Consider the following 22,739-nt stretch of genomic DNA (forward strand, 5'->3'; position numbering starts at 1 on the left):
TGACACTGATAGAAAAAACAGATACAAGGACCATATATTGATGACACACTGATAGTAAAAACAGATACACGGACCATATATTGATGACACACTGATGGTAAAAACAGATACACGGATCATATATTGATGACACTGATAGTAAAAACAGATACACGGACCATATATTGATGACACTGATAGTAAAAACAGATACACGGACAATATATTGATGACACTGATAGAAAAAACAGATACAAGGACCATATATTGATGACACTGATAGTAAAAACAGATACACGGACCATATATTGATGACACTGATAGAAAAAACAGATACAAGGACCATATATTGATGACACTGATAGTAAAAACAGATACACGGACAATATATTGATGACACTGATAGAAAAAACAGATACAAGGACCATATATTGATGACACTGATAGTAAAAACAGATACACGGACCATATATTGATGACACTGATAGTGAAAACAGATACACGAACCATATATTGATGACACTGATGGTAAAAACAGATACAAGGACCATATATTGATGACACTGATGGTAAAAACAGATACACGGACCATATATTGATGACACTGATGGTAAAAACAGATACAAGGACCATATATTGATGACACTGATGGTAAAAACAGATACACGGACCATATATTGATGACACTGATGGTAAAAACAGATACAAGGACCATATATTGATGACACTGATGGTAAAAACAGATACACGGACCATATATTGATGACACTGATGGTAAAAACAGATACACGTACCATATATTGATGACACTGATGGTAAAGACAGATACACGGACCATATATTGATGACACTGATGGTAAAAACAGATACACGGACCATATATTGATGACACTGATGGTAAAGACAGATACACGGACCATATATTGATGACACACTGATGGTAAAAACAGATACACGGACCATATATTAATGACACACTGATAGTAAAAATAGATACACGGACCATATATTGATGACACAATGATAGTAAAAACAGATACACGGACCATATATTGATGACACACTGATGGTAAAAACAGATACACGGACCATATATTGATGACACACTGATGGTAAAAACAGATACACGGACCATATATTGATGACACTGATGGTAAAAACAGATACACGGACCATATATTGATGACACACTGATAGTAAAAACAGATACACGGACCATATATTGATGACACTGATAGTAAAAACAGATACACGGACCATATATTGATGACACTGATAGTAAAAACAGATACACGGACCATATATTGATGACACACTGATAGTAAAAACAGATACACGGACCATATATTGATGACACTGATGGTAAAAACAGATACATGGACCATATATTGTTGACACACTGATAGTAAAAACAGATACACGGACCATATATTGATGACACTGATGGTAAAAACAGATACACGGATCATATATTGATGACACTGATGGTAAAAACAGATACACGGACCATATATTGATGACACACTGATAGTAAAAACAGATACACGAATCATATATTGATGACACTGATGGTAAAAACAGATACACGGACCATATATTGATGACACTGATGGTGAAAACAGATACACGGACCATATATTGAGGATACTGATGGTGAAAACAGATACACGGACCATATATTGATGACACTGATGGTATAAACAGATACATGGACCATATATTGATGACACTGATGGTAAAAACAGATACACGGACCATATATTGATGACACACTGATGGTAAAAACTGATACACGGACCATATATTGATGACACTGATGGTAAAAACCGATACATGGACCATATATTGATGACACTGATAGTAAAAACAGATACACGGACCATATATTGATGACACTGATAGTAAAAACAGATACACGGACCATATATTGATGACACTGATGGTAAAAACAGATACATTGACCATAAATTGATGACACACTGATGGTAAAAACAGATACACGGACCATATATTGATGACACTGATGGTAAAAACAGATACACGGACCATATATTGATGACACTGATGGTAAAAACAGATACACGGACCATATATTGATGACACTGATAGTAAAAACAGATACACGAATCATATATTGATGACACTGATGGTAAAAACAGATACACGGACCATATATTGATGACACTGATGGTAAAAACAGATACATTGACCATAAATTGATGACACTGATGGTAAAAACAGATACACGGACCATATATTGATGACACTGATGGTAAAAACAGATACACGGCCATATATTGATGACACTGATGGTAAAAACAGATACACGGATCATATATTGATGACACTGATGGTAAAAACAGATACACGGACCATATATTGATGACACTGATGGTAAAAACAGATACACGGCCATATATTGATGACACTGATGGTAAAAACAGATACACGGACCATATATTGATGACACTGATGGTAAAAACAGATACACGGCCATATATTGATGACACTGATGGTAAAAACAGATACACGGACCATATATTAATGACACTGATGGTAAAAACAGATACACGGACCATATATTGATGACACACTGATAGTAAAAACAGATACACGGACCATATATTGATGACACACTGATAGTAAAAACAGATACACGGCCATATATTGATGACACTGATGGTAAAAACAGATACACGGACCATATATTGATGACACTGATGGTAAAAACAGATACACGGCCATATATTGATGACACTGATGGTAAAAACAGATACACGGACCATATATTGATGACACTGATGGTAAAAACAGATACACGGCCATATATTGATGACACTGATGGTAAAAACAGATACACGGACCATATATTAATGACACTGATGGTAAAAACAGATACACGGACCATATACTGATGACACACTGATAGTAAAAACAGATACACGGACCATATATTGATGACACTGATGGTAAAAACAGATACACGGACCATATATTGATGACACTGATGGTAAAAACAGATACACGGCCATATATTGATGACACTGATGGTAAAAACAGATACACGGACCAAATATTGATGACACAGTGATGGTAAAAACAGATACACGGACCATATATTGATGACACACTGATGGTAAAAACAGATACACGAATCATATATTGATGACACACTGATGGTAAAAACAGATACACGGACCATATATTGATGACACTGATGGTAAAAACAGATACACGGCCATATATTGATGACACACTGATGGTAAAAACAGATACATGAATCATATATTGATGACACACTGATGGTAAAAACAGATACACGGACCATATATTGATGACACTGATGGTAAAAACAGATACATGGACCATATATTGATGACACTGATGGTAAAAATTGATACACGAATCATATATTGATGACACTGATGGTAAAAACAGATACACGGACCATATATTGATGACACTGATGGTAAAAACAGATACACGGACCATATATTGATGACACTGATGGTAAAAACAGATACACGGCCATATATTGATGATACTGATGGTAAAAACAGATACACGGACCATATATTGATGACACTGATAGTAAAAACAGATACACGGACCATATATTGATGACACACTGATAGTAAAAACAGATACACGGACCATATATTGATGACACTGATGGTAAAAACAGATACACGAACCATATATTGATGACACTGATGGTAAAAACAGATACACGGACCATATATTGATGACACTGATGGTAAAAACAGATACACGGACCATATATTGATGACACACTGATGGTATAAACAGATACATGGACCATATATTGATGACACTGATAGTAAAAACAGATACACGGACCATATATTGATGACAAACTGATGGTAAAAACTGATACACGGACCATATATTGATGACACTGATGGTAAAAACCGATACATGGACCATATATTGATGACACTGATAGTAAAAACAGATACACGGACCATATATTGATGACACTGATAGTAAAAACAGATACACGGACCATATATTGATGACACTGATGGTAAAAACAGATACACGGACCATATATTGATGACACTGATGGTAAAAACAGATACACGGACCATATATTGATGACACTGATAGTAAAATGAGATACATGGACCATATATTGATGACACTGATAGTAAAAAGAGATACATGGACCATATATTGACGACACTGATAGTAAAAAGAGATACATGGACCATATATTGATGACCCTGATAGTAAAAACAGATACACGGACCATATATTGATGACACTGATAGTAAAAAGAGATACATGGACCATATATTGATGACACTGATAGTAAAAACAGATACACGGACAATATATTGATGACACACTGATAGAAAAAACAGATACATGGACCATATATTGATGACACACTCATGGTAAAAACAGATACACGGACCATATATTGATGACATTGAGGGTAAAAACAGATACACGGATCATATATTGATGACACTGATAGTAATAACAGATACACGGACCATATATTGATGACACTGATAGTAAAAACAGATACACGGACCATATATTGATGACACTGATAGTAATAACAGATACACGGATCATATATTGATGACACTGATGGTAAAAACAGATACACGGACCATATATTGATGACACTGATAGTAATAACAGATACACGGACCATATATTGATGATACTGATAGTAAAAACAGATACACGGACCATATATTGATGACACTGATAGTAATAACAGATACACGGATCATATATTGATGACACTGATAGTAATAACAGATACACGGACCATATGTTGATGACACTGATGGTAAAAACAGATACACGGACCATATATTGATGACACTGATGGTAAAAACAGATACACGGACCATATATTGATGACATTGAGGGTAAAAACAGATACACGGATCATATATTGATGACACTGATAGTAATAACAGATACACGGATCATATATTGATGACACTGATGGTAAAAACAGATACACGGACCATATATTGATGATACTGATAGTAAAAACAGATACACGGATCATATATTGATGACACTGATAGAAAAAACAGATACACGGACCATATATTGATGACACTGATGGTAAAAACAGATACACGGATCATATATTGATGACACCGATAGTAATAACAGATACACGGATCATATATTGATGACACTGATAGTAAAAACAGATACACGGACCATATATTGATGACACTGATAGTAAAAACAGATACACGGACCATATATTGATGACACTGATGGTAAAAACAGATACACGGACCATATATTGATGACACACTGATGGTAAAAACAGATACACGGACCATATATTGATGACACACTGATAGTAAAAACAGATACACGGACCATATATTGATGACACTGAGGGTAAAAACAGATACACGGACCATATATTGATGACACTGATAGTAAAAACAGATACACGGGCCATATATTGATGACACACTGATGGTAAAAACAGATACACGGACCATATATTGATGACACACTGATAGTAAAAACAGATACACGGACCATATATTGATGACACTGAGGGTAAAAACAGATACACGGACCATATATTGATGACACTGATAGCAAAAACAGATACACGGACCATATATTGATGACACTGATAGTAAAAACAGATACACGGACCATATATTGATGACACTGATAGTAAAAACAGATACACGGACCATATATTGATGACACTGATAGTAAAAACAGATACACGGACCATATATTGATGACACTGATAGTAAAAACAGATACACGGACCATATATTGATGACACTGATAGTAAAAACAGATACACGGACCATATATTGATGACACTGATAGTAAAAACAGATACACGGACCATATATTGATGACACTGATAGTAAAAACAGATACACGGACCATATATTTATGACACTGATGGTAAAAACAGATACACGGACCATATATTGATGACACTGATAGCAAAAACAGATACACGGACCATATATTGATGACACTGATGGTAAAAACAGATACACGGACCATATATTGATGACACACTGATAGTAAAAACAGATACACAGACCATATATTGATGACACTGATAGTAAAAACAGATACATGGACCATATATTGATGACACTGATAGTAAAAACAGATACACGGACCATATATTGATGACACTGATAGTAAAAACAGATACACGGACCATATATTGATGACACTGATAGTAAAAAGAGATACATGGACCATATATTGATGACACTGATAGTAAAAACAGATACACGGACAATATATTGATGACACTGATGGTAAAAACAGATACACTGACCATATATTGATGACACTGATGGTAAAAACAGATACACGGACCATATATTGATGACACTGATAGTAAACTGAGATACATGGACCATATATTGATGACACTGATAGTAAAAAGAGATACACGGACCATATATTGATGACACTGATGGTAAAAACAGATACATGGACCATATATTGATGACACTGATAGTAAAAAGAGATACATGGACCATATATTGATGACACTGATAGTAAAAAGAGATACATGGACCATATATTGATGACACTGATAGTAAAAACAGATACACGGACAATATATTGATGACACTGATGGTAAAAACAGATACACGGACCATATATTGATGACACACTGATAGTAAAAACAGATACACGGACCATATATTGATGACACACTGATAGTAAAAACAGATACACGGACCATATATTGATGACACTGATGGTAAAAACAGATACACAGACCATATATTGATGACACTGATAGTAAAAACAGATACACGGACCATATATTGATGACACTGATGGTAAAAACAGATACACGGACCATATATTGATGACACACTGATGGTAAAAACAGATACACGGACCATATATTGATGACACTGATAGTAAAAACAGATACACGGACCATATATTGATGACACTGATAGTAAAAACAGATACACGGACCATATATTGATGACACTGATAGTAAAAACAGATACACGTACCATATATTGATGACACTGATGGTAAAAACAGATATGCGGACCATATATTGATGACACTGATTGTAAAAACAGATACACGGACCATATATTGATGACACTGATAGTAAAAACAGATACACGTACCATATATTGATGACACTGATGGTAAAAACAGATATGCGGACCATATATTGATGTCACTGATGGTAAAAACAGATACACGGACCATATATTGATGACACTGATAGCAAAAACAGATACACGTACCATATATTGATGACACTGATGGTAAAAACAGATATGCGGACCATATATTGATGACACTGATAGTAAAAACAGATACACGTACCATATATTGATGACACTGATGGTAAAAACAGATACACCTACCATATATTGATGACACTGATAGTAAAAACAGATACACGGACCATATATTGATGACACTGATGGTAAAAACAGATATGCGGACCATATATTGATGACACTGATGGTAAAAACAGATACACGGACCATATATTGATGTCACTGATGGTAAAAACAGATACACGGACCATATATTGATGTCACTGATGGTAAAAACAGATACATGGACCATATATTGATGACACTGATAGTAAAAACAGATACACGTACCATATATTGATGACACTGATAGTAAAAACAGATACACGGACCATATATTGATGACACTGATAGTAAAAACAGATACACGTACCATATATTGATGACACTGATGGTAAAAACAGATATGCGGACCATATATTGATGACACTGATGGTAAAAACAGATACACGGACCATATATTGATGTCACTGATGGTAAAAACAGATACACGGACCATATATTGATGACACACTGATAGTAAAAACAGATACACAGACCATATATTGATGACACACTGATAGTAAAAACAGATACACGGACCATATATTGATGACACTGATAGTAAAAACAGATACACGGACCATATATTGATGACACTGATAGTAAAAACAGATACACGGACCATATATTGATGTCACTGATGGTAAAAACAGATACACGGACCATATATTGATGACACTGATGGTAAAAACAGATATGCGGACCATATATTGATGACACTGATGGTAAAAACAGATACACGGACCATATATTGATGTCACTGATGGTAAAAACAGATACATGGACCATATATTGATGACACTGATAGTAAAAACAGATACACGTACCATATATTGATGACACTGATGGTAAAAACAGATATGCGGACCATATATTGATGACACTGATAGTAAAAACAGATACACGTACCATATATTGATGACACTGATGGTAAAAACAGATACACGTACCATATATTGATGACACTGATAGTAAAAACAGATACACGGACCATATATTGATGACACTGATGGTAAAAACAGATATGCGGACCATATATTGATGACACTGATGGTAAAAACAGATACATGGACCATATATTGATGACACTGATGGTAAAAACAGATACACGGACCATATATTGATGTCACTGATGGTAAAAACAGATACACGGACCATATATTGATGTCACTGATGGTAAAAACAGATACATGGACCATATATTGATGACACTGATAGTAAAAACAGATACACGTACCATATATTGATGACACTGATAGTAAAAACAGATACACGGACCATATATTGATGACACTGATAGTAAAAACAGATACACGGACCATATATTGATGACACTGATAGTAAAAACAGATACACGGACCATATATAGATGACACTGATGGTAAAAACAGATACACGGACCATATATTGATGTCACTGATGGTAAAAACAGATACACGGACCATATATTGATGTCACTGATGGTAAAAACAGATACACGTACCATATATTGATGACACTGATAGTAAAAACAGATACACGGACCATATATTGATGACACTGATAGTAAAAACAGATACACGTACCATATATTGATGACACTGATGGTAAAAACAGATATGCGGACCATATATTGATGACACTGATAGTAAAAACAGATACACGGACCATATATTGATGACACTGATAGTAAAAACAGATACACGTACCATATATTGATGACACTGATGGTAAAAACAGATATGCGGACCATATATTGATGACACTGATGGTAAAAACAGATACACGGACCATATATTGATGTCACTGATGGTAAAAACAGATACACGGACCATATATTGATGACACTGATAGTAAAAACAGATACACGTACCATATATTGATGACACTGATGGTAAAAACAGATATGCGGACCATATATTGATGTCACTGATGGTAAAAACAGATACACGGACCATATATTGATGTCACTGATAGTAAAAACAGATACACGGACCATATATTGATGTCACTGATGGTAAAAACAGATACACGGACCATATATTGATGTCACTGATAGTAAAAACAGATACACGGACCATATATTGATGACACACTGATAGTAAAAACAGATACACGGACCATATATTGATGACACTGATAGTAAAAACAGATACACGGACCATATATTGATGACACTGATAGTAAAAACAGATACACGTACCATATATTGATGACACTGATGGTAAAAACAGATACACGGACCATATATTGATGACACTGATAGTAAAAACAGATACACGGACCATATATTGATGTCACTGATGGTAAAAACAGATACACGGACCATATATTGATGACACACTGATAGTAAAAACAGATACACGGACCATATATTGATGACACTGATAGTAAAAACAGATACACGGACCATATATGGATGACACTGATGGTAAAAACAGATACACGGACCATATATTGATGACACACTGATAGTAAAAACAGATACACGGACCATATATTGATGACACACTGATAGTAAAAACAGATACACGGACCATATATTGATGTCACTGATGGTAAAAACAGATACACGGACCATATATGGATGACACTGATGGTAAAAACAGATACACGGAACATATATTGATGACACACGGATGGTAAAAACAGATACACTGATCATTTATTGATGACACACTGATGGTAAAAACAGATACACAGACCATATATTGATGACACACTGATAGTAAAAACAGATACACGGACCATATATTGATGACACACTGATAGTAAAAACAGATACACGGACCATATATTGATGACACACTGATAGTAAAAACAGATACACGGACCATATATTGATGACACTGATGGTAAAAACAGATACACGGACCATATATTGATGACACTGATGGTAAAAACAGATACACGGACCATATATTGATGACACTGATGGTAAAAACAGATACATGGACCTGATATTGATGACACTGATGGTAAAAACAGATACATGGACCTGATATTGATGACACTGATGGTAAAAACAGATACACGGACCATATATTGATGACACTGATAGTAAATACAGATACTCGGACCATATATTGATGACACTGATGGTAAAAACAGATACACGGACCATATATTAATGACACTCATAGTAAATACAGATACACGGACCATATATTGATGACACTGATGGTAAAAACAGATACACGGACCATATATTGTTGACACACTGATAGTAAAAACAGATACACGGACCATATATTGATGACACTGATTTTAAAAACAGATACACGGACCATATATTGATGACACACTGATAGTAAAAACAGATACACGGATCATATATTGATGACACTGATTTTAAAAACAGATACACGGACCATATATTGATGACACTGATTTTAAAAACAGATACACTGACCATATATTGATGACACACTGATGGTAAAAACAGATACACGGATCATATATTGATGACACTGATTTTAAAAACAGATACACGGACTATATATTGATGACACTGATTTTAAAAACAGATACACGGACCATATATTGATGACACTGATGGTAAAAACAGATACACGGATCATATATTGATGACACTGATGGTAAAAACAGATACACGGACCATATATTGATGACACACTGATAGTAAAAACAGATACACGAATCATATATTGATGACACTGATGGTAAAAACAGATACACGGACCATATATTGATGACACTGATGGTGAAAACAGATACACGGACCATATATTGAGGATACTGATGGTGAAAACAGATACACGGACCATATATTGATGACACTGATGGTAAAAACAGATACACGGACCATATATTGATGACACTGATGGTAAAAACAGATACACGGACCATATATTGATGACACACTGATGGTATAAACAGATACATGGACCATATATTGATGACACTGATAGTAAAAACAGATACACGGACCATATATTGATGACAAACTGATGGTAAAAACTGATACACGGACCATATATTGATGACACTGATGGTAAAAACCGATACATGGACCATATATTGATGACACTGATAGTAAAAACAGATACACGGACCATATATTGATGACACTGATGGTAAAAACAGATACACGGACCATATATTGATGACACTGATGGTAAAAACAGATACACGGACCATATATTGATGACACTGATAGTAAAATGAGATACATGGACCATATATTGATGACACTGATAGTAAAAAGAGATACATGGACCATATATTGACGACACTGATAGTAAAAAGAGATACATGGACCATATATTGATGACCCTGATAGTAAAAACAGATACACGGACCATATATTGATGACACTGATAGTAAAAAGAGATACATGGACCATATATTGATGACACTGATAGTAAAAACAGATACACGGACAATATATTGATGACACACTCATGGTAAAAACAGATACACGGACCATATATTGATGACATTGAGGGTAAAAACAGATACACGGATCATATATTGATGACACTGATAGTAATAACAGATACACGGACCATATATTGATGACACTGATAGTAAAAACAGATACACGGACCATATATTGATGACACTGATAGTAATAACAGATACACGGATCATATATTGATGACACTGATGGTAAAAACAGATACACGGACCATATATTGATGACACTGATAGTAATAACAGATACACGGACCATATATTGAGGATACTGATGGTGAAAACAGATACACGGACCATATATTGATGACACTGATGGTATAAACAGATACATGGACCATATATTGATGACACTGATGGTAAAAACAGATACACGGACCATATATTGATGACACACTGATGGTAAAAACTGATACACGGACCATATATTGATGACACTGATGGTAAAAACCGATACATGGACCATATATTGATGACACTGATAGTAAAAACAGATACACGGACCATATATTGATGACACTGATAGTAAAAACAGATACACGGACCATATATTGATGACACTGATGGTAAAAACAGATACATTGACCATAAATTGATGACACACTGATGGTAAAAACAGATACACGGACCATATATTGATGACACTGATGGTAAAAACAGATACACGGACCATATATTGATGACACACTGATAGTAAAAACAGACACATGGACCATATATTGATGACACTGATGGTAAAAACAGATACACGGACCATATATTGATGACACTGATAGTAAAAACAGATACACGAATCATATATTGATGACACTGATGGTAAAAACAGATACACAGACCATATATTGATGACACTGATAGTAAAAACAGATACACGAATCATATATTGATGACACTGATGGTAAAAACAGATACACGGACCATATATTGATGACACTGATGGTAAAAACAGATACATTGACCATAAATTGATGACACTGATGGTAAAAACAGATACACGGACCATATATTGATGACACTGATGGTGAAAACAGATACACGGACCATATATTGATGACACTGATGGTAAAAACAGATACACGGATCATATATTGATGACACTGATGGTAAAAACAGATACACGGACCATATATTGATGACACTGATGGTAAAAACAGATACACGGCCATATATTGATGACACTGATGGTAAAAACAGATACACGGACCATATATTGATGACACTGATGGTAAAAACAGATACACGGACCATATATTGATGACACTGATGGTAAAAACAGATACACGGCCATATATTGATGACACTGATGGTAAAAACAGATACACGGACCATATATTGATGACACACTGATGGTAAAAACAGATACACGGATCATATATTGATGACACTGATGGTAAAAACAGATACACGGACCATATATTGATGACACACTGATGGTAAAAACAGATACACGGACCATATATTGATGACACTGATGGTAAAAACAGATACACGGATCATATATTGATGACACTGATGGTAAAAACAGATACACGGCCATATATTGATGACACTGATGGTAAAAACAGATACACGGATCATATATTGATGACACTGATGGTAAAAACAGATACACGGACAATATATTGATGACACTGATGGTAAAAACAGATACACGGCCATATATTGATGACACTGATGGTAAAAACAGATACACGGACCATATATTGATGACACTGATGGTAAAAACAGATACATGGCCATATATTGATGACACTGATGGTAAAAACAGATACACGGACCATATATTGATGACACTGATGGTAAAAACAGATACACGGACCATATATTGATGACACTGATGGTAAAAACAGATACACGGCCATATATTGATGACACTGATGGTAAAAACAGATACACGGACCATATATTGATGACACAGTGATGGTAAAAACAGATACACGGACCATATATTGATGACACTGATGGTAAAAACAGATACACGGCCATATATTGATGACACACTGATAGTAAAAACAGATACACGAATCATATATTGATGACACACTGATGGTAAAAACAGATACACGGACCATATATTGATGACACTGATGGTAAAAACAGATACACGGACCATATATTGATGACACTGATGGTAAAAATTGATACACGAATCATATATTGATGACACTGATGGTAAAAACAGATACACGGACCATATATTGATGACACTGATGGTAAAAACAGATACACGGACCATATATTGATGACACTGATGGTAAAAACAGATACACGGCCATATATTGATGACACTGATGGTAAAAACAGATACACGGACCATATATTGATGACACTGATAGTAAAAACAGATACACGGACCATATATTGATGACACACTGATAGTAAAAACAGATACACGGATCATATATTGATGACACTGATGGTAAAAACAGATACACGGCCATATATTGATGACACTGATGGTAAAAACAGATACACGGATCATATATTGATGACACTGATGGTAAAAACAGATACACGGACAATATATTGATGACACTGATGGTAAAAACAGATACACGGCCATATATTGATGACACTGATGGTAAAAACAGATACACGGACCATATATTGATGACACTGATGGTAAAAACAGATACATGGCCATATATTGATGACACTGATGGTAAAAACAGATACACGGACCATATATTGATGACACTGATGGTAAAAACAGATACACGGACCATATATTGATGACACTGATGGTAAAAACAGATACACGGCCATATATTGATGACACTGATGGTAAAAACAGATACACGGACCATATATTGATGACACAGTGATGGTAAAAACAGATACACGGACCATATATTGATGACACTGATGGTAAAAACAGATACACGGCCATATATTGATGACACACTGATAGTAAAAACAGATACACGAATCATATATTGATGACACACTGATGGTAAAAACAGATACACGGACCATATATTGATGACACTGATGGTAAAAACAGATACACGGACCATATATTGATGACACTGATGGTAAAAATTGATACACGAATCATATATTGATGACACTGATGGTAAAAACAGATACACGGACCATATATTGATGACACTGATGGTAAAAACAGATACACGGACCATATATTGATGACACTGATGGTAAAAACAGATACACGGCCATATATTGATGACACTGATGGTAAAAACAGATACACGGACCATATATTGATGACACTGATAGTAAAAACAGATACACGGACCATATATTGATGACACACTGATAGTAAAAACAGATACACGGATCATATATTGATGACACTGATGGTAAAAACAGATACATTGACCATAAATTGATGACACACTGATGGTAAAAACAGATACACGGATCATATATTGATGACACTGATGGTAAAAACAGATACACGGACCATATATTGATGACACACTGATGGTATAAACAGATACATGGACCATATATTGATGACACTGATAGTAAAAACAGATACACGGACCATATATTGATGACAAACTGATGGTAAAAACTGATACACGGACCATATATTGATGACACTGATGGTAAAAACCGATACATGGACCATATATTGATGACACTGATAGTAAAAACAGATACACGGACCATATATTGATGACACTGATGGTAAAAACAGATACACGGACCATATATTGGTGACACTGATAGTAAAAACAGATACACGGACCATATATTGATGACACTGATGGTAAAAACAGATACACGGACCATATATTGATGACACTGATAGTAAAAAGAGATACATGGACCATATATTGACGACACTGATAGTAAAAAGAGATACATGGACCATATATTGATGACCCTGATAGTAAAAACAGATACACGGACCATATATTGATGACACTGATAGTAAAAAGAGATACATGGACCATATATTGATGACACTGATAGTAAAAACAGATACACGGACAATATATTGATGACACACTGATAGTAAAAACAGATACACGGACCATATATTGATGACACACTCATGGTAAAAACAGATACACGGACCATATATTGATGACATTGAGGGTAAAAACAGATACACGGATCATATATTGATGACACTGATAGTAATAACAGATACACGGACCATATATTGATGACACTGATAGTAAAAACAGATACACGGACCATATATTGATGACACTGATAGTAATAACAGATACACGGATCATATATTGATGACATTGATAGTAATAACAGATACACGGACCATATATTGATGACATTGAGGGTAAAAACAGATACACGGATCATATATTGATGACACTGATGGTAAAAACAGATACACGGACCATATATTGATGACACTGATAGAAAAAACAGATACAAGGACCATATATTGATGACATTGAGGGTAAAAACAGATACACGGATCATATATTGATGACACTGATAGTAATAACAGATACACGGATCATATATTGATGACACTGATGGTAAAAACAGATACACGGACCATATATTGATGATACTGATAGTAAAAACAGATACACGGACCATATATTGATGACACTGATAGAAAAAACAGATACAAGGACCATATATTGATGACACTGATGGTAAAAACAGATACACGGATCATATATTGATGACACCGATAGTAATAACAGATACACGGATCATATATTGATGACACTGATAGAAAAAACAGATACATGGACCATATATTGATGACACTGATAGAAAAAACAGATACATGGACCATATATTGATGACACTGATAGTGAAAACAGATACACTAACCATATATTGATGACACTGATAGTGAAAACAGATACACTAACCATATATTGATGACACACTGACAGTAAAAACAGATACACGGACCATATATTAATTACATACTGATGGTAAAAACAGATACACGGACCATATATTGATGACACACTGACAGTAAAAACAGATACACGGACCATATATTAATTACATACTGATGGTAAAAACAGATACACGGACCATATATTTATGACACTGATGGTAAAAACAGATACACGGACCATATATTGATGACACTGATGGTAAAAACAGATACACGGACCATATATTGATGACACACTGATAGTAAAAACAGATACACGGACTATATATTGATGACACAATGATAGTAAAAACAGATACACGGACCATATATTGATGACACACTGATGGTAAAAACAGATACACGGACCATATATTGATGACACTGATGGTAAAAACAGATACATGGACCATATATTGATGACACTGATAGTAAATACAGATACACGGACCATATATTGATGACACTGATAGTAAAAACAGATGCACGGACCATATATTGATGACACTGATAGTAAAAATAGATACACGGACTATATATTGATGACACAATGATAGTAAAAACAGATACACGGACCATATATTGATGACATTGATGGTAAAAACAGATACACGGACCATATATTGATGACACACTGATAGTAAAAACAGATACACGGACCATATATTGATGACACTGATGGTAAAAACAGATACACGGACCATATATTGATGACACACTGATAGTAAAAACAGATACACGGACCATATATTGATGACACTGATGGTAAAAACAGATACACGGACCATATATTGATGACACACTGATAGTAAAAACAGATACACGGACCATATATTGATGACACTGATGGTAAAAACAGATACACGGACCATATATTGATGACACTGATGGTAAAAACAGATACACGGGCCATATATTGATGACACTGATGGTAAAAACAGATACACGGACCATATATTGATGACACTGATAGTAAAAACAGATACACGGACCATATATTGATGACACTGATGGTAAAAACAGATACACGGACCATATATTGATGACACTGATAGTAAAAACAGATACACGGACCATATATTGATGACACTGATAGTAAAAACAGATACACGGACCATATATTGATGACACACTGATAGTAAAAACAGATACACGGACCATATATTGATGACACTGATAGTAAAAACAGATACACGGACCATATATTGATGACACTGATGGTAAAAACAGATACACGGGCCATATATTGATGACACTGATGGTAAAAACAGATACACGGACCATATATTGATGACACTGATAGTAAAAACAGATACACGGACCATATATTGATGACACTGATAGTAAAAACAGATACACGGACCATATATTGATGACACACTGATAGTAAAAACAGATACACGGACCATATATTGATGACACTGATAGTAAAAACAGATACACGGACCATATATTGATGACACTGATGGTAAAAACAGATACACGGGCCATATATTGATGACACTGATAGTAAAAACAGATACACGGGCCATATATTGATGACACACTGATGGTAAAAACAGATACACGGACCATATATTGATGACACACTGATAGTAAAAACAGATACACGGGCCATATATTGATGACACACTGATGGTAAAAACAGATACACGGACCATATATTGATGACACTGATAGCAAAAACAGATACACGGACCATATATTGATGACACTGATAGTAAAAACAGATACACGGACCATATATTGATGACACACTGATAGTAAAAACAGATACACGGACCATATATTTATGACACTGATGGTAAAAACAGATACACGGACCATATATTGATGACACTGATAGCAAAAACAGATACACGGACCATATATTGATGACACTGATGGTAAAAACAGATACACGGACCATATATTGATGACACACTGATAGTAAAAACAGATACACAGACCATATATTGATGACACTGATAGTAAAAACAGATACATGGACCATATATTGATGACACTGATAGTAAAAACAGATACACGGACCATATATTGATGACACTGATAGTAAAAACAGATACACGGACCATATATTGATGACACTGATGGTAAAAACAGATACACTGACCATATATTGATGACACTGATGGTAAAAACAGATACACGGACCATATATTGATGACACTGATAGTAAACTGAGATACATGGACCATATATTGATGACACTGATAGTAAAAAGAGATACACGGACCATATATTGATGACACTGATGGTAAAAACAGATACATGGACCATATATTGATGACACTGATAGTAAAAAGAGATACATGGACCATATATTGATGACACTGATAGTAAAAAGAGATACATGGACCATATATTGATGACACTGATAGTAAAAACAGATACACGGACAATATATTGATGACACTGATGGTAAAAACAGATACACGGACCATATATTGATGACACACTGATAGTAAAAACAGATACACGGACCATATATTGATGACACTGATGGTAAAAACAGATACACGGACCATATATTGATGACACACTGATGGTAAAAACAGATACACGGACCATATATTGATGACACTGATAGTAAAAACAGATACACGGACCATATATTGATGACACATTGATGGTAAAAACAGATACACAGACCATATATTGATGACACTGATGGTAAAAACAGATACACGGACCATATATTGATGACACTCATAGTAAATACAGATACACGGACCATATATTGATGACACTGATGGTAAAAACAGATATACGGACCATATATTGATGACACTGACGGTAAAAACAGATACACGGACCATATATTGATGACACATTGATGGTAAAAACAGATACACGGACCATATATTGATGACACATTGATGGTAAAAACAGATACACGGACCATATATTGATGACACTGATGGTAAAAACAGATACACAGACCATATATTGATGACACACTGATAGTAAAAACAGATACACGGACCATATATTGATGACACTGATGGTAAAAACAGATATGCGGACCATATATTGATGACACTGATAGTAAAAACAGATACACGGACCATATATTGATGACACTGATAGTAAAAACAGATACACGGACCATATATTGATGACACTGATAGTAAAAACAGATACACGGACCATATATTGATGACACTGATAGTAAAAACAGATACATGGACCATATATTGATGACACTGATAGTAAAAACAGATACACGTACCATATATTGATGACACTGATGGTAAAAACAGATATGCGGACCATATATTGATGACACTGATAGTAAAAACAGATACACGGACCATATATTGATGTCACTGATGGTAAAAACAGATACACGGACCATATATTGATGTCACTGATGGTAAAAACAGATACACGGACCATATATTGATGACACTGATAGTAAAAACAGATACACGTACCATATATTGATGACACTGATGGTAAAAACAGATATGCGGACCATATATTGATGACACTGATAGTAAAAACAGATACACGTACCATATATTGATGACACTGATGGTAAAAACAGATACACGTACCATATATTGATGACACTGATAGTAAAAACAGATACACGGACCATATATTGATGACACTGATGGTAAAAACAGATATGCGGACCATATATTGATGACACTGATGGTAAAAACAGATACACGGACCATATATTGATGTCACTGATGGTAAAAACAGATACACGGACCATATATTGATGTCACTGATGGTAAAAACAGATACATGGACCATATATTGATGACACTGATAGTAAAAACAGATACACGTACCATATATTGATGACACTGATAGTAAAAACAGATACACGGACCATATATTGATGACACTGATAGTAAAAACAGATACAAGGACCATATATTGATGACACTGATGGTAAAAACAGATATGCGGACCATATATTGATGACACTGATGGTAAAAACAGATATGCGGACCATATATTGATGACACTGATAGTAAAAACAGATACACGGACCATATATTGATGACACTGATAGTAAAAACAGATACACGTACCATATATTGATGACACTGATGGTAAAAACAGATATGCGGACCATATATTGATGACACTGATGGTAAAAACAGATACACGGACCATATATTGATGTCACTGATGGTAAAAAAAGATACACGGATCATATATTGATGACACACTGATAGTAAAAACAGATACACGGACCATATATTGATGACACTGATAGTAAAAACAGATACACGGACCATATATTGATGACACTGATAGTAAAAACAGATACACGGACCATATATTGATGTCACTGATGGTAAAAACAGATACACGGACCATATATTGATGACACTGATGGTAAAAACAGATATGCGGACCATATATTGATGACACTGATGGTAAAAACAGATACACGGACCATATATTGATGTCACTGATGGTAAAAACAGATACACGGACCATATATTGATGACACTGATAGTAAAAACAGATACACGTACCATATATTGATGACACTGATGGTAAAAACAGATATGCGGACCATATATTGATGACACTGATAGTAAAAACAGATACACGTACCATATATTGATGACACTGATGGTAAAAACAGATACACGTACCATATATTGATGACACTGATAGTAAAAACAGATACACGGACCATATATTGATGACACTGATGGTAAAAACAGATATGCGGACCATATATTGATGACACTGATGGTAAAAACAGATACACGGACCATATATTGATGTCACTGATGGTAAAAACAGATACATGGACCATATATTGATGACACTGATGGTAAAAACAGATACACGGGCCATATATTGATGACACTGATAGTAAAAACAGATACACGGGCCATATATTGATGACACACTGATGGTAAAAACAGATACACGGACCATATATTGATGACACACTGATAGTAAAAACAGATACACGGGCCATATATTGATGACACACTGATGGTAAAAACAGATACACGGACCATATATTGATGACACTGATAGCAAAAACAGATACACGGACCATATATTGATGACACTGATAGTAAAAACAGATACACGGACCATATATTGATGACACACTGATAGTAAAAACAGATACACGGACCATATATTTATGACACTGATGGTAAAAACAGATACACGGACCATATATTGATGACACTGATAGCAAAAACAGATACACGGACCATATATTGATGACACTGATGGTAAAAACAGATACACGGACCATATATTGATGACACACTGATAGTAAAAACAGATACACAGACCATATATTGATGACACTGATAGTAAAAACAGATACATGGACCATATATTGATGACACTGATAGTAAAAACAGATACACGGACCATATATTGATGACACTGATAGTAAAAACAGATACACGGACCATATATTGATGACACTGATGGTAAAAACAGATACACTGACCATATATTGATGACACTGATGGTAAAAACAGATACACGGACCATATATTGATGACACTGATAGTAAACTGAGATACATGGACCATATATTGATGACACTGATAGTAAAAAGAGATACACGGACCATATATTGATGACACTGATGGTAAAAACAGATACATGGACCATATATTGATGACACTGATAGTAAAAAGAGATACATGGACCATATATTGATGACACTGATAGTAAAAAGAGATACATGGACCATATATTGATGACACTGATAGTAAAAACAGATACACGGACAATATATTGATGACACTGATGGTAAAAACAGATACACGGACCATATATTGATGACACACTGATAGTAAAAACAGATACACGGACCATATATTGATGACACACTGATAGTAAAAACAGATACACGGACCATATATTGATGACACTGATGGTAAAAACAGATACACAGACCATATATTGATGACACACTGATAGTAAAAACAGATACACGGACCATATATTGATGACACTGATGGTAAAAACAGATACACGGACCATATATTGATGACACACTGATGGTAAAAACAGATACACGGACCATATATTGATGACACTGATAGTAAAAACAGATACACGGACCATATATTGATGAC

This window comes from Phyllobates terribilis, unplaced genomic scaffold, assembly GCF_046119375.1.
Source record: "Phyllobates terribilis strain yellow unplaced genomic scaffold, ASM4611937v1 Scaffold_8__6_contigs__length_399053987, whole genome shotgun sequence".
Classification (NCBI taxonomy): domain Eukaryota; kingdom Metazoa; phylum Chordata; class Amphibia; order Anura; family Dendrobatidae; genus Phyllobates; species Phyllobates terribilis.